A 21471-nucleotide genomic window follows, 5' to 3' on the forward strand; every position below is an offset into this window, starting at 1 on the left:
ACTTAAATAAATTGTTGCACACATGAATGTGCAGGGTTGGAAAAGCCTTGCAGCTTTGTTTAATCAATAATAATGTGAAGGTCCCCCAGTGGTGTCATGTTTGCAGAAGTGAATTTACAGAGTAGGTGTGCATATACATGGTGTGCTCTATCCACTCGACCCCTGACACGTGATGTCCAGCCCTTTTGGGGGAGGGGCGGCTCACTGTCCTGTCCTGCTCCAGCTAATGACCATCTGTCTGGCTGCCAGCCGCCTGACCAGACTGCCAAATCAAAACAAAGCAGTCTGCTGTGTTTGATCGGCAGACACACACTTACCCTCTGAAAAAAAAAAAAAAAACCCACCATGGCCTGATCTAACTCTTAAAACCCAGCTCTAAAAAAGAGCCATTGAGAATGGGATGGCTGTACCAATAACATTCATTCTACACATTCTCCCCTGGAAAAGGAGTTTATTTAAAGTTTAAATAAACAGCTGTGAACCCCCCCCCCCCCCCACCCACCCCGTGGGTTCATAGTTTGTTCTCCTCGTGTTTCTAAATTGATCCTTTGCTTCTGGGCCTATCCTGTTCATTTGATCTGCTTTTAGTGAATATTTCCTCTGCTATGCAAGTTCTCCTTCAGTCTTGGACCCTTTCATATTCATATGTTTTAGTCTAAGCTCTGTTACAGTGATGTCAGGATCGATGCTTCTCTGATCTGAAGCCAGGCTCTGAGCTTATTCCAGGGCAGCTGCTTTTCTTGTCATGCCTGAGAAACAGACCTCTTAGATGGCTCTGGGTGTACTGGCCTCTGGGGCTCGTACATTTCGGCGTCCTGGGACAATGGGCCGTAACTGGTCCTGTTAACAGCACAAACTGTTGAATAGTATTTATGATCATCACCTCATAACCTCACTAAACACAGCAGTCAGCAGCAAAATGGCCCAAAGCATCTGTGCTCAAACTGCTGTCAAGCTTTTGGGTAAGTTTTAGTCAAGTCTGTGCTTGTTTTATCATTTTCAGAAATATTGGAAGAGCCTAGTCTCATATAACCAGACTTGTGGCTTAGAGGTGTATAAAGTAATATCAATACTTGAAGAAAGCTATGTGTTAGCATTCACATTGATCTCAATTACAGTCACTCACCTGATGCAGGACCTCCAATGCAATTTGAAATCAGCCATCTTTCCTCATGAGTGCTCAATTTTGCATTTAGATGGAAAACTGAAGAATACCCTTTTGCAACAATGCTTGGAATGCAATGTGTCCTTGGTTGCATCATAAACTTCATATAAATAGATTTCGGAATACAACAGTGTCCAAAAATGAGTTGAAGCACGTCAAAGGATGTCCAATCCTGCTCCTGGTGGGCAACCGTCCTGCACAGTTTTACTCTAATCCTAATAAAATATACCAGATGCAACTAATTATAGTCTTCCAGAATACTAGGCTGTGCATGAAATCACCCCTTATACATTTATATAATGCACTATTTTAGGTGACAGCCATTTGTAGTGGTTTCCGATACTGTTGTGGACATTATCCAGAGAACTCATTCAATCCCATAATGTGTGTCAATAGTGTAACCGATGTACACTCAATGGCTAGCCACTAGAATACCCATATACTGTGATTGCTGTACTGAATGAATTTCCACATCTAGCTAGTGGTGTTTCACAGCACTTCTGGTGGACTCAAGGTGTGAATTCGCTCACTGGTTTTCATTTGGTGCACAATATTAGTAGAGTAATGTAGGGAATAGTAAATGACAGTTAAGGGGCAATTTGAGATGCAGCTCTAGAAACTTACTGGCAAGTTTGTTGGCAAGTTGGAGCTAAATTTAATAGGAAATTGGCCCTCCAAAAGCAGGACTAGACGCCCTTGCATAGTGTATGTTTAGGCATAAGACTTATTCTCGTTTTTGATGAGAGGCTTGGATTAATGTCTCTTTTAATTAGGTCTTCCTTAAAGACTGTGAGGTTCTTCTTTAAGTGAGGTCTTTGTAAAAGACTCCATAATTTGATCTTAATCTCCAATTACATCTGCTTAGGCTGTTGTGTGCTAGATCTTTTCCTAATCATCTTTTCCTATCCATGGCAAGGTCATGCAACCCTTATCAAATTTAACAGATGCTCGTCAACTTGGGGGTTTATAATGGCAGTTTTGAGTGTGCCTGCTGAGACCACGTGTGATATGCTTGTTCTTCTCATCTACAGGGTTAAGTAAATTCTTAATTTAAACCTGCACAAACAAGCCAATTGCACTAACAACTCAAAGTTATCACTGACTGTCATATAGTTCAAAGGGGAATGGCCTTTTGCAAGGGCAAGTGCAGAATTGGCAGCTTTAAGGGTCATTCTGTCAGCTGAGGAACCTAATGAAATGAAAGAAACACAAGAATCAAGACATCCCTTGAAGCTGACCCACTAGTCCACATTGAGGCCTTTATATATACACTCACCTAAAGGATTATTAGGGACACCTGTTCAATTTCTCATTAATGAAATTATCTAATCAACCAATCACATGGCAGTTGCTTCAATGCATTTAGGGGTGTGGTCCTGGTCAAGACAATCTCCTGAACTCCAAACTGAATGTCAGAATGGGAAAGAAAGGTGATTTAAGCAATTTTGAGCGTGGCATGGTTGTTGTGCCAGACGGGCTGGTCTGAGTATTTCACAATCTGCTCAGTTACTGGGATTTTCACACACAACCATTTCTAGGGTTTACAAAGAATGGTGTGAAAAGGGAAAAACATCCAGTATGCGGCAGTCCTGTGGGCGAAAATGCCTTGTTGATGCTAGAGGTCAGAGGAGAATGGGCCGACTGATTCAAGCTGATAGAAGAGCAACTTTGACTGAAATAACCACTCGTTACAACCGAGGTATGCAGCAAAGCATTTGTGAAGCCACAACACGCACAACCTTGAGGCGGATGGGCTACAACAGCAGAAGACCCCACCGGGTACCACTCATCTCCACTACAAATAGGAAAAAGAGGCTACAATTTGCACGAGCTCACCAAAATTGGACGGTTGAAGACTGGAAAAATGTTGCCTGGTCTAATGAGTCTCGATTTCTGTTGAGACATTCAGATGGTAGAGTCAGAATTTGGCGTAAACAGAATGAGAACATGGATCCATCATGCCTTGTTACCACTGTGCAGGCTGGTGGTGGTGGTGTAATGGTGTGGGGGGTGTTTTCTTGGCACACTTTAGGCCCCTTAGTGCCAATTGGGCATCGTTTAAATGCCACGGCCTACCTGAGCATTGTTTCTGACCATGTCCATCCCTTTATGACCACCATGTACTCATCCTCTGATGGCTACTTCCAGCAGGATAATGCACCATGTCACAAAGCTCGACTCATTTCAAATTGGTTTCTTGAACATGGCAATGAGTTCACTGTACTAAAATGGCCCCCACAGTCAGCAGATCTCAACCCAATAGAGCATCTTTGGGATGTGGTGGAACGGGAGCTTCGTGCCCTGGATGTGCATCCCACAAATCTCCATCAACTGCAAGATGCTATCCTATCAATATGGGCCAACATTTCTAAAGAATGCTTTCAGCACCTTGTTGAATCAATGCCACATAGAATTAAGGCAGTTCTGAAGGAGAAAGGGGGTCAAACACAGTATTAGTATGGTGTTCCTATAATGATCCTTTAGGTGAGTGTATGTGTGTGCATATATATATATATATATATATATATATATATATATATATATATATATATATATATATATATATATATATATATATATATATTATAATATATTGCTTAGGCACCAAAGATCTGTTATTCAGCATTAAGTGAGTACTTTCTCCTCCACTAGTGTCACCAAGCTTAAACAAGACTTACACAGAGTATGAATCTGTTTGGTGGTTCCATTTTGTTTCTAGTGGTCCAAGCCTAAAAATGCATAAAAACTGATTGTCAGTCTGGTTGGCATTTGTATGGTGTTAAGATGGGTGCTTTTAAGTAGAGCAGTAATTAAAGTAGCCAAGTCCGCTTATTCTGCTAAGCACTCATACATGTTTCTGATTTAAGATCCAAAAATTATACACCACCTTGACGGAGCCATGCAATGACTCCCCTTCATTAAGACTACATTATTATTGATGTTTTTGATTCATGTAATACTAGTGTTTTTTTTTGTTTCCATTAAAGACAGAAAGAGTCTGCAGATGTGCCTGAGGTATTGAGAGCTCCTATGCCCACCTACTTTTAAGAGGCCTGTGTCCAGACGCAATAAACCTCTTAAATTAAACAATCAATTGTAAAGGTGTTATAGCTGAGCTTTCTTAACATTTAAGAGTTTGTTGCAACTGGCAGCTGAGCTTCAGAGGTGGTCAATGCCTTAGAGACAATAAAGTGGCTGAGACCACCATGATCACTAATCACTGCAAATGGTCGTGTGTTTAAAGACACTCACCAGAGGTGACAAACATCTGCTGGTTGCAACTATATCCTAACGCGAGCTATGTGCCCTCACAAGAGCTCTGTTATCAGGACAATCTGACAGCTCAGACAGAAGAATGGAGCAGAACTTGGAATGGTAAGATATTAGTTTGTTAATTCACTTCAGATTTGGGTTAGGTTATGATTTTTCTGTATTGCGAATTTTAAATTTGTGGGTATTTTGTTGGATACAAAATTTAAGCAACTTTGTGAATCTATAATTAATATAGTAATTTACTTAGACAAGTTTTAACTAAACTAGTCCTACTTTATTCAAAATGCGATTTCATTTGTCGTCATTCAAAAATATTTGCTGAAGTGTTATCAAAACAAATACGTGCATGTGGAGATAAAATAGTGCCTGTCATCAGAAGGCTGAAATTGTATTAGATATGATGTTTGGAAATGCTCTGCATTGGATCTTCTCTGACCGATGGAATGTGAGCTTGAACTTTGGTGTTGAGGTTGTTTTAGTGAATGACCCAGAATGAGTGTGAAACTCCTCATTCTGGCAGCCGCACATGGTTCAAGAGCCCCGGTGTCACCTCTCCCTTCCAAACAGACTGAGTTTCACACTGCTCTGCTGTCTTTGGCTTAGTGGCCATCTATGTGTGGTAAGAGTTCTTCAGTGGAGTCAGATTGTGAATGAGGTTGATCTCTGTCTGAGGTTCATGCAAGAATGTGATTCCATGTGTTCAACACATTGTGCTTTTTAGCTTTTGTAAACACAACTGTTCATAGTTCAGGCCTGAAAGGGTTCTCAGAAGCACATACTGTACTATATGGTTTACAGTGAGGTCAAGAAAAGCTATACAGTATCTCACAAAAGTGAGTACACCCCTCACATTCAGCAACAATTTTAGTATATCTTCTCAAAGGACAATATGGCACAAATGAAAATGTCAAAACTGTGTCCAAAGTGTCAATATTTTGTAGGGGCACCATTAGGGCCTTTCGCACCGCAGGAACCTTTTCATAGTACCCAAACTAATTGTGGAACTACCCACTTTTTGGCCTGTTCGCACCGCGGGAACTAGGAACGGTTTTAACTCCAGGAACTCCGTTTGGAGGAACTAAATTAGCTCCTACTTCAGAGTAGGGTCTAAAACAGTTCTAGGAACTATCCGTGACGTAAGTGTATGCTGGTTGGCTAAATGTGTACGAAAACTAGTGATCGACCGATATTGATTTTTTTATAACCGATACCGATACCAATTATTTGCATGTCTATGTGCCCGATAACTGATATGCAGAACCGATATTTATTTACTGTTATAAAGTAAATAAATGACTGCGTGAAGTAAGTCCATACTTCACTTTGGTTTTTCCTCCTTTCAGTCATCTTAACAAAAAATGTTTTGAGAATTAGCAGTCTTTCACGCAGGGCTCTAGACTCATTCTTCCCACTGATCTCACTTTTGCGCACGAGCACATAATTTGGTTGCAATTTGTTTTTTGTTTTTGCTACAACATTTGATTAATCAATGCATGCTGATGAACTTTTATCATAGTTTATAGTTATATGGTAACGAAAGTTTTCAACATTCAACTCGTTCTTTTTCATCTGTATTATTTGTGATTTAAATTTTGTGAACAGGAATTCCTTTTTTCGTGCGCTTTTTACTTTCAAATTAACATTTATCAACAAAAACGAATAAGACGAGGCATGGCATAGGACACACCACATGCTGTACTATATACCTAGTATATTACAGAATGTTTAGCAAACTCTGAGGAAGCAAATAAATATTAATATATATTTTTTTTTTAATTAAGGAAAGCCTCCATAGCATAACCTGAGGTAAACAGCAAAGATAACAAGCTTCTCAAAACTAAACTGGCTGTAGCTGACAGGAGTTTTTTCTACAAGAATACCACCACGTTCACCTTCTCTGGTTTAAGAAGTGGTCTTTTACTTTAGTTTGAAAACAAATCCATCCGTTGCGCTCCATCCGCGACGCACACCTTCACGCTCGTGCTGACGCGGCGAGTATAAACCAGGCTCTACCCACTAAGCGCTCGGCTGAAAGCACCTCTCTTCACGTGATCAGTGAAATCTGACTCCTGCTATAATGTGCTGCGGCTGGCAGCGCGCGCTGTATGAAGCAGACGCTTTGGAGTAGCGCAGACCTGGCACTCGTACAAATGCGACCACGTCAAATTTTAACTCGAAACAATTACCATTTTGGTCGCAGTCTAGAGCCCTGTCATGTTCAATTTAATCTTCGTATTACAACAATAAAAAACATTTTATTTATAAAAAGCTTTAGCAGCAACACTAATATTAGCAGTAAGCAAAATTAACATAGAAAGTCTAATGTTTTCAAATGGAGAAAATAAAGGAAAGGAGTCATATCAACTTCATTTTTAACTACAGTTTTAGTAGGTTTATAAGCTGTTTAATAGGATAAAGAGTGAAGAATAATTCACTGGATAATGTTAATTCACGGAATAATATTCTCTGGAATATTGGAATATAACAAGCATTGTATTTTATTGCATTTCTCAACTGGCATGCTCTAAATTATGCTGCTGACAGCGCGGTTTATCTATGCCTTTACACAGAACTATAGGCTACTCAAACTGCGATCGATCGCGGAGATAATAAATAATTAATTTCCATAGAGTTGTATTAATTTAGATGTTTATAAACTAAATAATGGTTATATAGTAAGTGTTAATACAATTTAGGGTGCTTCAAAAAAGTGAATCTTGTTAAAAGTTACATGCGGTGGCCGTGCTGAGCATTTCTTGAGCATCAACCGCTGAGTGAACTGCAATATGAAAGCGGCTTCACGAGACTAATGATGAGCATATAGACAACAGAGAGAGAATTACATTCAATGCTTTTCTTTCCAACATGCAATCATTCATGGCTGTATTATTTAATTCATGCAAAGTTACGTCTTTATTGGGAGAGGACTCGACGGATTATCTATGTGACTCCGACTTCACGAGACTAATAGACCACAGAGAGAATTAAATTCAGCGCTTTTATTTCCACCATGTGCTAATTCATGGCTGTGTTATTTCAGGCAAAGTTATAGCCTTCCTTTATAGGGACAGGGCTTGACAGAGTATCTTATTTATCATATTTCTTAGAGCCAAGTTGCATTTAAACTATATATCAGGCATTTATGTAATACATTTAATTTGTGCATTAATGCCTGTAATATTAAATAGTTTACTAACTACAGCAAATCAAGTACCTGCACGCCGTTGCTGTCTCGTCTCCCCTCAGATGCGCTGCAATTGCGATCCTGCGCGCAATTCTGAAAACGTCCACAAGATGGCGGTGTTTATCGGGGAATCCGATATTGCAAAACCGATATTCGATTATGGAAAAATGCTTAAATATCGGGAAAAATATCGGTAAATCGATATAAACTTATCGGAGTATAAACTTATACTGTGTAAACTTTGTATTATACTGAGAGCATTTATAAACAGCATTTACCTGAAGACTTCGTCTACGGCGTTTTGTGCTTCTATCAGCCTCAATGAAATGTAACACTGCAAATTGTCGTTGGAGATTCTTTAGTCCTCCTTTCCGTCCTTAATCCTCCTGAGCATGGAATTCATCAGACCTGCACAGGCTATTGCTGGGATCCTCTTCCACTCCTCCATAATGACATCATGTAGCTGTTGGATGTTAGACACATGGTGAATATGGAAACATTTGGATTTGTGCCGAATGAGAGAGGTAGGCATCAGTTTCACCTTTAATTTGTTTTTGGATTGACATTTTTATAGCTTATAGGCTAGGCAATATCCTTAAGTTTAGAGGATTTGTTGTGGAGAGAAACCAGTAACTGTGTTTATAATGTTTGTAAAGATTTTAGATTTACCGGCATTTTAGCCTTCTTCATTTCTGAACGTAATAGCCTAATAAAATGCGACGCAACTTTTTTTTTTTTTTTTTCTTCTCAAAACGCAATTTTATACAATTAGCATTTTTTAACAATACAGGAAACGTTTAAATATCTTTAAAAAAATACTTTAATGTCTTTAAAGCAATTAAATGTTTAGTAGCCTACATTTAGGCAAATCTAGAAAAGATGATGCTGTATTGGCTGTGACTAGCGCAGCGGGTTAAGATACCATCTCTTCCTGTTTTTTTTTTTTTATTTTTGTGTAAAGAAAATATTATTATTATTATTATTATTATTATTATTATTATTATAGGCAAAGACAATACAAAAAAATAATGTTATTAACTGTTATTTCTACTCTAACTGGTTTCGGAACGGTAATAATACAGAGGAACGCAGCAACAGAAATGTTAAAAATAGTGAACCGATTGACTTTTTTTTTTCGTTTTCGAACCCTGGTTTGGTGGTGTTGGAGTTCAAGTTCTTCTGGGTTTGAAGGGTGATGAACTCCAAAAGATATTATTCTGGCTCGGTGGTAATTGGGAGTTTCTTCCCAGGAAGAAAGGGAAAAAAGAGCTAAGAGATCTGCTGAGATCCTAGGATTCTTGGTTGAATGGAAAGTCAAGGCCACAAGGCCTGGCGCGTAACGTAACACTAAGCCAAACGTAACGTAACGTAACACTACGCCAAACACCAGAAAACAACTACATATGTGTATGTAAAACCACACACAAGGTAATCAGTAATCCTAAATCCTAAAAAAAATAACATTGAGCCAAACACACATGCTAAAAAAAACCAACAACAACTTACTTGCACATAGTAAGAAATGGTTATTAAAACCGCAACGGAAGTGAAACAAGTAGTAGGAAAGAGGATACATAAAAAGCGATACTTTGCCGTTGTCCCTGCCCGGTGGAGTCGCAAGGTAGAGTCGATGGTTTTAACACTCTTCAGTCTTCACACGACGGCTGTCACGGTAAACTACATAAAAAATAATAATAATAATAATAATTTATATCAGTCTAACAAAATACTAATTGAATTCAGCTGGACACACTTTCCTTTTTATCACAACAAATCACCAAGCAAGTGCATGAGTCGATGCATGAGTCGATACAGTACGAATCTCCACACAGTAAACAAAACAAGCGACGACAACTGCGCTAAACACTGAGACAAGTAAATACATTTACAAGCTGCTTTTAATTTCCGCTGATAAAACTGCTTCTCTCAAAGAGTATTTCTTTAAACTGTCTTCTGCTGGTGCTTGAACACACTTTCCTTTTTATCACAACAAATGGCCAAGTAAGCGCACTACACTCCCTGTTAAAAAAACTAAACGATAGAAGCCCAATAGAAACCATCACAGAAATTCCAATGGTTTCCATTAAAATACCATTATAAAACATTAGCTTTTACCAGTAAAACCATTGCAAAATTCCTTTTTGTAGTAATAGGAATTAACATCCCACCTATAGAATTCATCACATACCACTAGACACCATGATAGTTTCCATTAAAACCAATACAATTCCCATTATAACCATTAAATCCTTTACATTTTCATTTACATGTGTTTTGGGCAGGGTTCTATTGTTTTTTTTCAGCAGGGCTGACAAGGCACACAAGACAGTACGAGACCAAACGCGATTTCAGCACGTCTCCACACAGTGTATATATACAGGTACATCTAAAAAAATTAGAATATCGTCAAAAAGTGAAACTTTCATATATTTTAGATTCATTACATGTAAAACATTTCAAACGTTTTTTTGTTTTAATTTGGATGATTAGAGCTTACAGCTGATGAAAGTCAAAAATCAGTTTCTCAAAATATTACAATATTTACATATGAGTTTCAATTAAAGACCATCCCTACAGTATAAATTCCGGGTATCTCTTGTTCTTTGAAACCACAATAATGAGGAAGACTGATGACTTGGAAATGATCCAGAAGACGAACATTGATGCCCTCCACAAAGAGGGTAAGTAACAGAGGGTCATTACTGAAAGGTGGGGCTGTTTACAGAGTGCTGTATCAAAGCATATTAAATGCAAAGTTGACTGGAAGGAAGAATTTGGGTAGGAAAAGGTGCACAAGCAACAGGGATGACCGCAAGCTTGAATACAGTCAAGCAAAGCTGATTCGAACACTTGGGAGAGCTTCACAAGGAGTGAACTGAAGCTGGAGTCAGTGCATCAAGAGTCACCACGCTCAGACGTCTTCAGGAAAAGGGCTACCAAGCTACTTCTGAGCCAGAGATGACGTCAGAAGCGTATTACCTGGGCTGTGGAGAAAAAGAACTGGACTGTTGCTCAGTGGTCCAAAGTCCTCTTTTCAGATGAAAGTAAATTTAGCATTTTATTTGGAAATCAAGGTTCCAGAGTCTGGAGGAAGAGTGGAGAGGCACAGAATCCATGTTGCTTGAAGTCCAGTGTGAAGTTTCCACAGTCAGTGATGATTTGGGCTAACATGTCATCTGCTGGTGTTGGTCCACTGTGTTTTCTGAAGTCCACAGTCAACGCAGCCATCTACCAGGAAGTTTTAGAGCACTTCATGCTTCCTTCTGCTGACAAGCTTTATGGAGATGCTGATTTCATTTTCCAGCAGGACTTGGCACCTGCCCACACTGCCAAAGGTACCAAAAGCTGGTTCAATGACCATGGTGTTACTGTGCTTGATTGGCCAGCAAATTCGCCTGACCTGAACCCCATAGAGAATCTATGGGGTATTGTCAAGAGGAAGATGATAGACACCAGACCCAACAATGCAGATGACCTGAAGGCCGCTATCAAAGCAACCTGGGCTTCCATTACACCTGAGCAGTGCCACAGGCTGATTGCCTCCATGCCACGCCGCATTGATGCAGTAATTAATTCAAAAGGAGGCCCAACCAAGTATTGAGTGCATAGCAATTACATGCTTTTCATAATTTTTTAACATATAATAGATCCAGTTTGTATACATGCTTGATTTCAGTAATAATTTAGTAGTCAAAATCTTTAATGGAAAAGTTCACCTGATAATTAAAATATTTTCTCTGCCCAGTGCCATTCCAAACCAGTGTTTTGATGAACTGTCACAAAACTTATTTTCTTACTTAGTTCATAGAAATTATGAGAAGTAAAATAACTCAAAACCTTAAGATGTAGTATTTTACTGTGTTCCAAGTCTTCTGATGTCAATAGCTTCAAAATAAGCATTTCTTTTTTTTTTTTTTTAATCTAAAGAGCTTTTAAATGCTGCAGAGCTTCTGTGGAGGAAAGAAAAATCATCAGTGAATGAGAACTTAAAGAAAAAAGTCTCACACACAGCTATTTATGACTTCAGACTTGGAATATACTGTATACGACTTTTACTATGGTTTATGTATTTATTATTATTATTATTTTCTTTTTCATTTTGAAGATTGACAGTTTTGGTCTTCAGCTGTTTTCATACGACAGAGCTACATAAAGGTTCATTCAATTTCTCCTTTTGTTAAGAACAAAACAGCATTGGGATTTGGAACAACATGAAGGTCAGTAAACATCAACACAATTTTCATTTATGGATGAACTGTTCCTTTAATGAGCAGACGTTTAGACACAAAATCCCGCAGCAGGCTTGACAATTCATTACCTGAGTTTTAACCACAGCACACACACGGTCTTAATTAAATGGATGAGCTTTGCCAAACACTTTAGACAACCATTGTCTGTCCAGACATCTTTGAAACGCTCTCATTGCACATATGTAGTGACTAGATGGCCCCTTTCTTTCCTCCGAGGTCATGTGCTGTGGGCCTGCTCGCACCTGCTACCCGATACTGCTCATCCCAAAGAAGCTGTAGTGAGAGTTTGCAGCTGTGTTCCAGGCTATTAGCACTAATTGTGTTTGATTAGAGAGGAACACAATGAGTAGCCATTACAGCGATATTTATGTTCTTTGTTCCAAATCTGCAGTAGTATTTAAGGTATTGAGTAACTACTTCACCTAATATTTGTGTGTTTGTATGCTGTACCAAGGCAGTAAGCTTAGCAGCATTCTAACAATAGACTCAATTATAAATAATTGTGATGTGCTTTGTATGAGGAGCACTGTTTGAATGATACACAGAGTTGTTGCCTATGTATTGTGTTCCAAACCTGCAGAACACATTTTAAAATGTTTGAATCCATTCCACTGAATTCCACTTACAGTTTTTCCTCAAAATCTTCAAGGAAAAACAAGGGTAGGGGGTTCACTTCAATTGACCTATCGGTAAGCCCCGACCTCCTTAGTTAGTGTTGCTCCCTCGGACAAACAAACGGAGTTGCTCACTGTTAGGGGTAGGCGATACCTCTTATTTTATTTTCGATCCGATACCGATATTTTCAAGCCCAGAATCGTTTAATTTTAGTTTACCTCTAAACTAAACTGATCTTTTAAATTATTAAAAGAATATAATCAGTAATTATACTCACGTAATATTAGACTTTAAAGCCATGTTTTTTTTTTTTTTTACATTTCACAGGCCTTATTTTGTTTACACTGTCAGAAATAAAATGTACTAAAATTGTATTTTAGCCCTTTACTGAGGCACCAGGGGCAGTGACCTCAAAGGTGCACCTATACCCCTAAAAGGGAGCATATTGGTACCATACAAGTATGCATGCTTTAAGGGTAGATAAGTTACAAAGGTGCACCTTTGAGGGTACCTCGTGAAAATAAACATGTTACATAAATACTAAAATGTATTTATTATTATTATTATTATTATTACCATGGTAAATTTGTGGTTACTGCAGTTTTACTACAAATACTGTGGTAAACTGTGGTTACTGTAATAAAACCATGGTTAAGTCTTGTAAAAGGCTGCCAGGCTGCTGTACTCCTAAATGTGAAACTTTAGCGCATTTTTTTTCTGACAGATTTATTAACAGCAATTACAGAACATAACACAATCCATTTGAACTTTTAACAACCAGTTTAAATAAATTTACTTGTACAAACTAGCCTATTTAAAATAAATAATACATAAACCAAGTGTGGGGCTAGTAAGATTTTGTAATATTGTTTTAAATAAGCCTCATGCTCACCAAGGCTGCACTTATTTGAACAAAAATACAGTAAAAACAACAATATTGTGAAATATAACCATTAAAATAGCTATTTTCTATTTTAATATATTTAATATATAAATGCATCTTTGAGGATCGATCCTTTCGATACAACATCAGTATCAAAAGTATGGATCTTTAGGATCGATCCGCCCATCCCTACTCACTATCTTACAATGACAGCTGTCAGTGTGAAAACCTTGTCCCAGTTTGCTTTTGCACAATTTTGGACACAGAAGGGCCACCATTTAAGTGGGAATTAAATACTCTGTGGAGTAATATATAAAATATTTTAAAATAAATACGGTGGGTAACTCAAAGTGAGGGTTTATAGATCACAATGCAAGCGGGAGAAGCCTCATGTTACAGTTGTCACGACCGCGGATGACAACATTCCGGATCAACCCTGTTCATGTACCACAGAGTATGATTAAATTAATGTACATTTAACCAGCATATGATGCAATTTCAAGTTTTCCTTTCTCTTTGGAGTGTTACAAGCTGTTCTTGCACAGATAAGGTCCCTAAAGTTTCATGGATTAAAGGTCCCTAAAGTTTCAAAGACTAAAGTCTCAAACCCAAAGAGATGTTCTTTATAAAAGTTAAGACTTGTCCACGCCCTCCCAAATTTAAACTCACCCCCACATGTCTACGTCACTGTGGGAAGATTTGCATAACACCGCCTAAATGTATACGCAAAGATGTATGATTTTTATTCTCGCTGTAGTATTGTTGCTGCTGCCAGCGCCATGTTGTGGAGACACTGTGTTTTGCTGTGAAAGCGAAAGTACTTTGTTGGGCTTCCAAAAGAGGACACAACTAGAAATCAGTGGTTAAGTTGTATTTACAACAGTGTTCTAGAACAGTTCAACCCGAATATTAGAGTGTGTGCAGCGCATTTTACGGAAGACTATCTCTTGAGCCTGGTAGAGTAGCCTACAATGCTGGCTGTGCACAAAGGCTGTTTCTATAAAGTGGGGCAATTCCAACTTTGCAAGGACAGTCTGGCGCTTCTGACCCTGTAAGTATGTTTTAATATTTAAAGAATTTGCCACTGACTACTTAAATGCGAGTTTTGAGCAGTGTAGCGCTTGTTGTTTGTTTCTCCGATCACAAATGCAGACATGGTAATGTTTACGCGGTGTGATGCTACACGACGCATAAAAAGACGGTATAGTCCCCACTGGATGCAACAAATGCCTCGTTTATAATTGGTTTTATTGTTTTTGTCATGACATTTCCGTTACACGCTTGAGGTATTCGGCCAATCACAACGCACTGGATAGCTGGCCAATCAGAGCACACCTCGCTTCTCAGAACGATGAGCGTTGTAAAAATCAACGAGTTTCAGAAAGGCCGAGCATAGAGGAGCAACAATGTACAGTATGTGGAAAATGTGTTTTTTGAATTTTAAACCACATTGCATTACACCAAATACACAAAATAATGTTATTTTTAGCAACGTCATATGACCCCTTTAATATGGATAGGCACTGAAATGTAGACCTTCGTTTGTGTATTTGACCTACACTGTACATGATGTGAGAACAGTTCACTATTTAGGTTTGTAATCACATGGACTCACTAACTTTAGCGTTAGCTAGTTTTAGCCAAAGAGACCTTGCTGAAACACAAGATGACATTAACATTCTGCTTGAACTGATGCAAATTGTAACTTAATGAGAGTATGACAACAAGAACATTAATGTTTTTGTCGTCGTTGGGATTGGGGTTGAATGCTTAGGGACATTTTGCTCTGTTTTGTTTGGGTTTAGGAAATGTAATAAAATAAATTATATTGCCCATCCTCTCAGGATACCTGGAATTAGCGTTACAAGTACCCCAGGCACATTGTTTTTCCATTTTTGTAGCATAAACAAACAAACCGATGCAAGCGTCGGATCTTCCAATGTTTCTCCATGGCGCTGAAACCTAAAGATGTCCAAGCTCCACTCCCCGTGCAACTGATACTCGACTGCCATTTCCTCATCTGCGTTCGAGGGGAGGGGCTTACCGATAGGTTAATTAGGCTGGATTTAGGACAGAGCCATAATGTTGCTCTGCCTTGGACAGTAGCCAGCATTCATCACATTAAACACTGACATTAAACATCATATAAGCCAATTAGTGTCCACGTGTGGCTTTGAAGGTCTTTTCATTAATCTGCATGACAAAGTTGGTGGCAGGTGCTTATCCTCATGACATTTCTGGAAGATGGGGGTCTTGGGTGGTGTTGCAGATGGGGACTTTGGTCTGTGTGTCATGCCCAGATTGAGCTGCTGCATCTCAGGGGGAGAATTGTATTACATTGTGTGTAGTGATGTAATGGGACCTCTCAGCACTCTGCTACTGAGCAGCACCAGGGCATTGTTTGCAGAGAGAATGTACCCTGCTGATAGTGTAGCCCGGCCCACAAAATAGCATCTCATGGGGTTTCAATTTGTATTTTTAATTTTTTTGGACTTGACAATTGGAAGCCATGCAATGGACTATTAATGCATCTAGGGTGTTTCCCTGTTTATGACCCCAAGATGCTGCACACTCAGGAGAAGACAAAAAAAAAAGACCCTGGGGTGGTACCAAAAGGTACATATTTGGTCTTTATATGCCCCTAAATGGTACACATTAGTACCTTAAATGTACATATTTTATTAGTACTTTTAAATGTGCCTTAATTAGTACCTTTGGAAAGGGTACCAGTCACAGTTTTGTACCTTTTTTGTGTGAAATGGAGACTAGCATCACAGCAACCCTAAATAGAATAAGTGGTTTGGAAAATGTGTAAATGGAATGACAATTCAGTTTTATTTGATATTTTTTCACTATTCTTGTCTAGGAACTATTTAACACGTTGCACAATTAAAAAGAATACCCTTAAACTGTAGTACTTTTATTAAAAAAAGTAATGTGTTGTTGTTTTTTTTTTTTTTTTTTTTTTTTATTGCATAATTGTACTTTGCAAAGCATTTTTTTCAGTCTCTGTGTGTTTTGAGTGATTCTTATGAAAACAACGGTAAACATTCATGTCCCATGACCAGTGGATTATGGATTTACACTCAACACAGGACCTGAGTGAAAGCATAAGGGAGTGAGTCCTGCTGAATGATGCTGAGCAGACACTCAAAAGGCCTGGAGGTCAGACAGCAACGTTCACCTCTCCCTCTCATGGTTTTGTCTTGCTGAGCCATGGAAACTTCTGTTGGCTTGTGTTTGGGTAGATGCACTTTAGCCTGACTGAATTAAGCTCCAAACACCTGGGGATTTTTAGATGGGGACAGATTTTCTCTATTCGTCCATGCAGGGCACTCTGCCATCAGTCTCATCACAGAAGCTTTTGTCTTTAGATTTCTGTAAATATTTATTAGAGGAATCGCCTGGTCATCACAAATTTTAGTAGATTATGATTTGGAGGATGTCACAGCTTATAGGTCCTAGTTTGACATTGTTTCAGTTTTGCATCAACCAATTTTCAATTTCAATGAATAAAAGTCCCAAATCAAACACAAAATGCTAAATGCATGACCCTGCAAATGAATAGTGTTCCCAAAAATATCACTTAAACATTTTGCCTAAAATATTGTGCTTGGAGTACTGGGTTGGAACAACATGGGGTAAATAAAGTGAAGTGACATACTGCCAAGAATGGTGACCAATACTCGGAATTCGTGCTCTTCACACACAGCAGTGAACACACACACACTGTGAACACACACCCAGAGCAGTGGGCAGCCATTTATGCTGCGGCGCCCAGGGGAGCAGTTGGGGGTTCGGTGCCTTGCTCAAGGGCATCTCAGTCATGAGATGGAGAGAGCGCTGGACATTCACTCCCCCCACCTACAATCCCTGCCGGCCCGAGACTCGAACCCACAACCTTTGGATTACGAGTCCAACTCTCTAACCATTAGGCCACGACTTCCCTTTTCACTAAAAGGTGAAGCAGTGTTCATCTTTGTGTGAACTGTCCAACCTTCTAATGTTTTGAAGTCCATTTTAGAAGACTTTTCTTGTTTTCTTGAGAATTAATCATGTTTGGGTTGTACCATGTGTGGCACCTTTTGGTTAAGGTGGTTTGGCCTTCAATGAGGTTGAAAACAAGCATTCAGGCTGAAATTATCCAGGCACTTTAACTCCTACTTGTAGGCCAGGCCGGGTGTATATGTAATTTGTGTATTTTTATGTTGTGTTGATCATCTGTGTACTATAACATTAGCCTTTACTACTGTCTCTTTGCATGGCTATATTTATAGGCAGAGAAAGAGATGTACAGATTATAGAACTGATATCATCTTTACCAATCACAGATCCTCATCGCAATATCCCTTTGCAGAAGAGTAAATTTGTTGAGTGCTGTGTGTGTGGGAGACTTTTCTTTATTTGACTTGGTCTCTCACTGCCACATCTCACACACATTTGGGAAGCAGGAGGCAAGTTTCATCCAGGGTGTGGGCCAGATGTCTGCTTCTCTCATCACGCCTATGCCTAAACTCCAGACTGGCACAAACTTGCTGAAACTGCCGGTTAAAGGGGTCATAAAAATATGAATTGAGTAGATCTAATAAGAGTTGCAAGTTTAGAAAGGTCACCAAGCCTTGTTTTTGGCTTTGTGTAGTACCTACTACCTCTGCAGGTTCTTCTGGTGTCCCAATGCTAAAAATTAGCAACTGAAGTTTATTTTCAACATTTAACAGCCATGCATTAAATTTTAGATGAAAATATGATTTTTTCAAATGCAGCTTTGCAAAGATTTAATTATTGGAGCACTTACAACATAAGATTAAACCGAAAGATGGTACTCAAAAAAAATGTTTTTTAAATTGTTTAGAGTAGACCTAAGTAGACCTAAGCAAGAAAAATATTAATAAAAAAATAAATAAAAATTAAAATAAATCTCTCCTACCTAAGCCTGCCCCAACCCCCCTGTAGTTTGACAAGAAAAACCTAAAGTTATTTTCCATTGACCGACCATATGAAGAAAAAAACATGGTGTATCTTAAAAGGTTAATTGCTGGTAAGAGGGATGTGGTATCTGCTTTTGAGAATATATAACAGACATTAGTTGCACATGTGCATTATCACCCTCAAGGTTCAAAGTGCATTAGGTTCAACAGCATTGAAAAACAAATCAATCAGATTTTTTTAAAATTTAATTTTATATAGAATGGATGTTTCATTTTATCAGAACGGCTGCATGACAATGCATGTGTAAAACCTACAGTACCACATTTTGTCGCTGCAGCAGTACAGATTTAGGCAATAAGGAAATGTTGAGCTACCTTTGCTGTTTACAGAGTAACTACAGTTGTTTGCTTTCCCAGAATCCCTTTACGATCCGGGGTTTTACAGGAAAAAAAAAATATTACTTTCTCCCTACGCTGTGAAATTTAAAATTGCTTGGGCTTGTGCGGGGTACAATTTCAGTTTGTTGTCAATGAGAATGTCAGAACATGACGACATTATTGATTGCCCAGTCAATCACAGGCAAAGTCCTAAGACCTGTGTCCTGTGCATAAGTTGTCTTCAATCTGCTTTTGTTTTTACCCAAGACCTCACTAAGGTCACATTTTACAATCTGATAGGCAGCATTTGTAAAGGACATAAAGTCTCTTTTTGTATATATTTCAAATAATTTTCTTTACAATAAATTCAGCACAGTTGTATAAGCTGCACATGACTCAAGTTCATCATGTTGCTCATCCCACACATGCTTACAGGTAATATTGTATAACAAGTGTCGGCAAATAGCTTTTAACATTCACATGGACATTTAAGTGAGTGTGTCATCCTGGTTATTTATCAGCAGTGGCTTTTAGCACAGAGATAGATGAACTCTGGACTTTGCGTTGGTAGACATGCTCTTTGGTAGAGAGCTAAGCTTCACTTCTCATGTAATTGTGGCCACCCACCCTCATCCTTTGGCAGTGAAACACAAAGCAAACTGCCTCTGTCCCTACAGTATTCACTACCTACAATTCAAAGCTGAATTGTACCCCCCCCCCCCCCCCCCCCCCCCCCCCCAAAAAAAAGTCTGAAGCATTGTGGGGCCATTGGGATACAGTGGGGGAAATGCTCACTTCCCAACTGGAAAGTCCCTTCTGTGGGATTGCATGAGAGTTGCATGAGGGCTTTAATATGTCCACACTGTTTGTTCTGGCTCAGGTTGTGTAATAACTTAATCGCCTCCTCTCCATCATCAATATAGCTATGGCTCTGAATGCACATAAACATGTTTACACATTCTTTGTTAGTCAGTTAAGTCAGTCAATATAGTTAAACATCAGCCGATATTATATTTGCTATTGTCAATTTTTAATGTGGAAAACATTTAGCTCAAACGTTTATGCGTTTCCAAATTATATTTAAATAAATTTAAAGCTTGGTTCTTTTGTGAACCCTGTCCAGTATTTAAACAAAACACAGGAATTTAACTGTGTGCAGTTTCCTTAGCAACAAATATCCACTTTTTTTCTACGTAATAAATATAAATAAAAAATGACAGCAGAATTCTTTGACTAATCAGACTGAAGTATTCCAGACAGTCATGTAGTAATTGTGTCTGTTCACTACAACATATCCATGAAAGCTGAATATGATTGTTGAACTGCTTTCCAAACATTAAAGTAGCGTGGACCTGTGTGGATTTATGATCTGTAATGGTCACATGTCGAAAACTATGGTATGTCATGAACTTGGCCTCAGCCAGTGTTTGCTTTTCTCATTGTTTACATTCCTGCTTTGACTTTCCTTGGTTTCTCAGGGTTTCAGCAGGGACTTCACAACTTACTTAAACACTTGACCTTGATTTTTCACTCATGGTATCAGACAAGCTCTTGCATTTGAAAGAATCTATCTAGCCATGTGTTTAATTGCTAGCTGTTGTAATTATTTTATTAACCTTTCTCTAAAACATTACTGTTCAGTTTTAGCTTACCAACTGTTGCTTTCTGTCATGTCACTATTAAAATCATTTGCTTTATTCACATTTTGCTTGTGTAATAATGTAACAATTTCTTCAAATAAACCTTGGCTTTCTTCATAAGAATAATGTAAATTTTGAGAACATTTCATTAAATCATACTGTTTACAGAAATGTCTCATTTATTCCTATGAGACGTTCTATGAAGTTTGTAGAAGCAAGCGACCTTTGAGGTAGTCAGCCATGCTATACTGTGTTAAGTTATGACCATAAAATCACCATATTGCACCCCATAATTGTATTTATTTTGGCTCTCCAAATGTGAAGGTGACCCCTCTCCCAGCATGTTCACAATTCATCTCCCTTATTTCCTGCCACGGGGCTGGATAAACAAGCTTTGGCTCGTGTAGAATGGCTTCCTCTTGGCCACAGCTAAATTGTGCCACAATAGCATGGTTTGTCGTCTCGTGGAGACCGCTTCCCTCCCTGACAGCTCTTCATCCATTGAGGGTCACATTTAGGTCACGTCCCCCCATTGAGACATGTCAAGTGATGTGTTTTTATGTGGCATGTGCTCTCTATATTGGGGAATGCCATTTCTAGTTTGGATTGTGGTTAACTTTTAATATTGGAAAGCCATATTCTCTCCCTGAGGAGTGAGGGTGAATGAATGAGAGAGGATGTGCTCTCAGTAGGGCATCAGGAAACCAGAACACATGAAGGTTTGTGCTAGACCTCTGAAACAGTTGTTCTGAATGGAATACATTTTAGTTCATCCGTTTCCTGTGCATCGCCAAAAGCTTTCTTATAACTGCCTAGATAGCATATTAAGGTATCATAATTGGCTATTCCAAAATATATCTAAAATAACTTGCATTTGCCAAAATCCAAGGCAGAATCATGCGTGTCTTTTACGGAGAACACAATCCCAGAACGCATTGTGAGCTCTAAAGAAAATTCACAGAGGTCTGCAGATAAACACAATAAATATCAATTATACTTATTTACTTCATTTTTGAAAGCATTGGTGGGGGAAAAAATCCATTATACTTGAACTGCACAGGTAACTAAACATGCATTTGATTCCAATACCTTTTGCTATTAGCATGTTGCTAAGCTAAATTCCATAGAGTTGGAATAAAATAAAAATCCATCCAG

The 21471-nt window shown here is 38.6% G+C and overlaps 1 protein-coding gene across 3 annotated transcripts in view; it reads left to right on the forward strand.

Moving 5' to 3' along the window:
- Positions 1–21471, forward strand: part of LOC306877142 (unconventional myosin-Ib-like) — an 87134-nt gene that overhangs the window by 16831 nt on the left and 48832 nt on the right. The gene's annotated exons all lie outside the window — the stretch shown is intronic.

This window comes from Barbus barbus (genome assembly GCF_936440315.1).
Source record: "Barbus barbus genome assembly, chromosome: 11".
Classification (NCBI taxonomy): domain Eukaryota; kingdom Metazoa; phylum Chordata; class Actinopteri; order Cypriniformes; family Cyprinidae; genus Barbus; species Barbus barbus.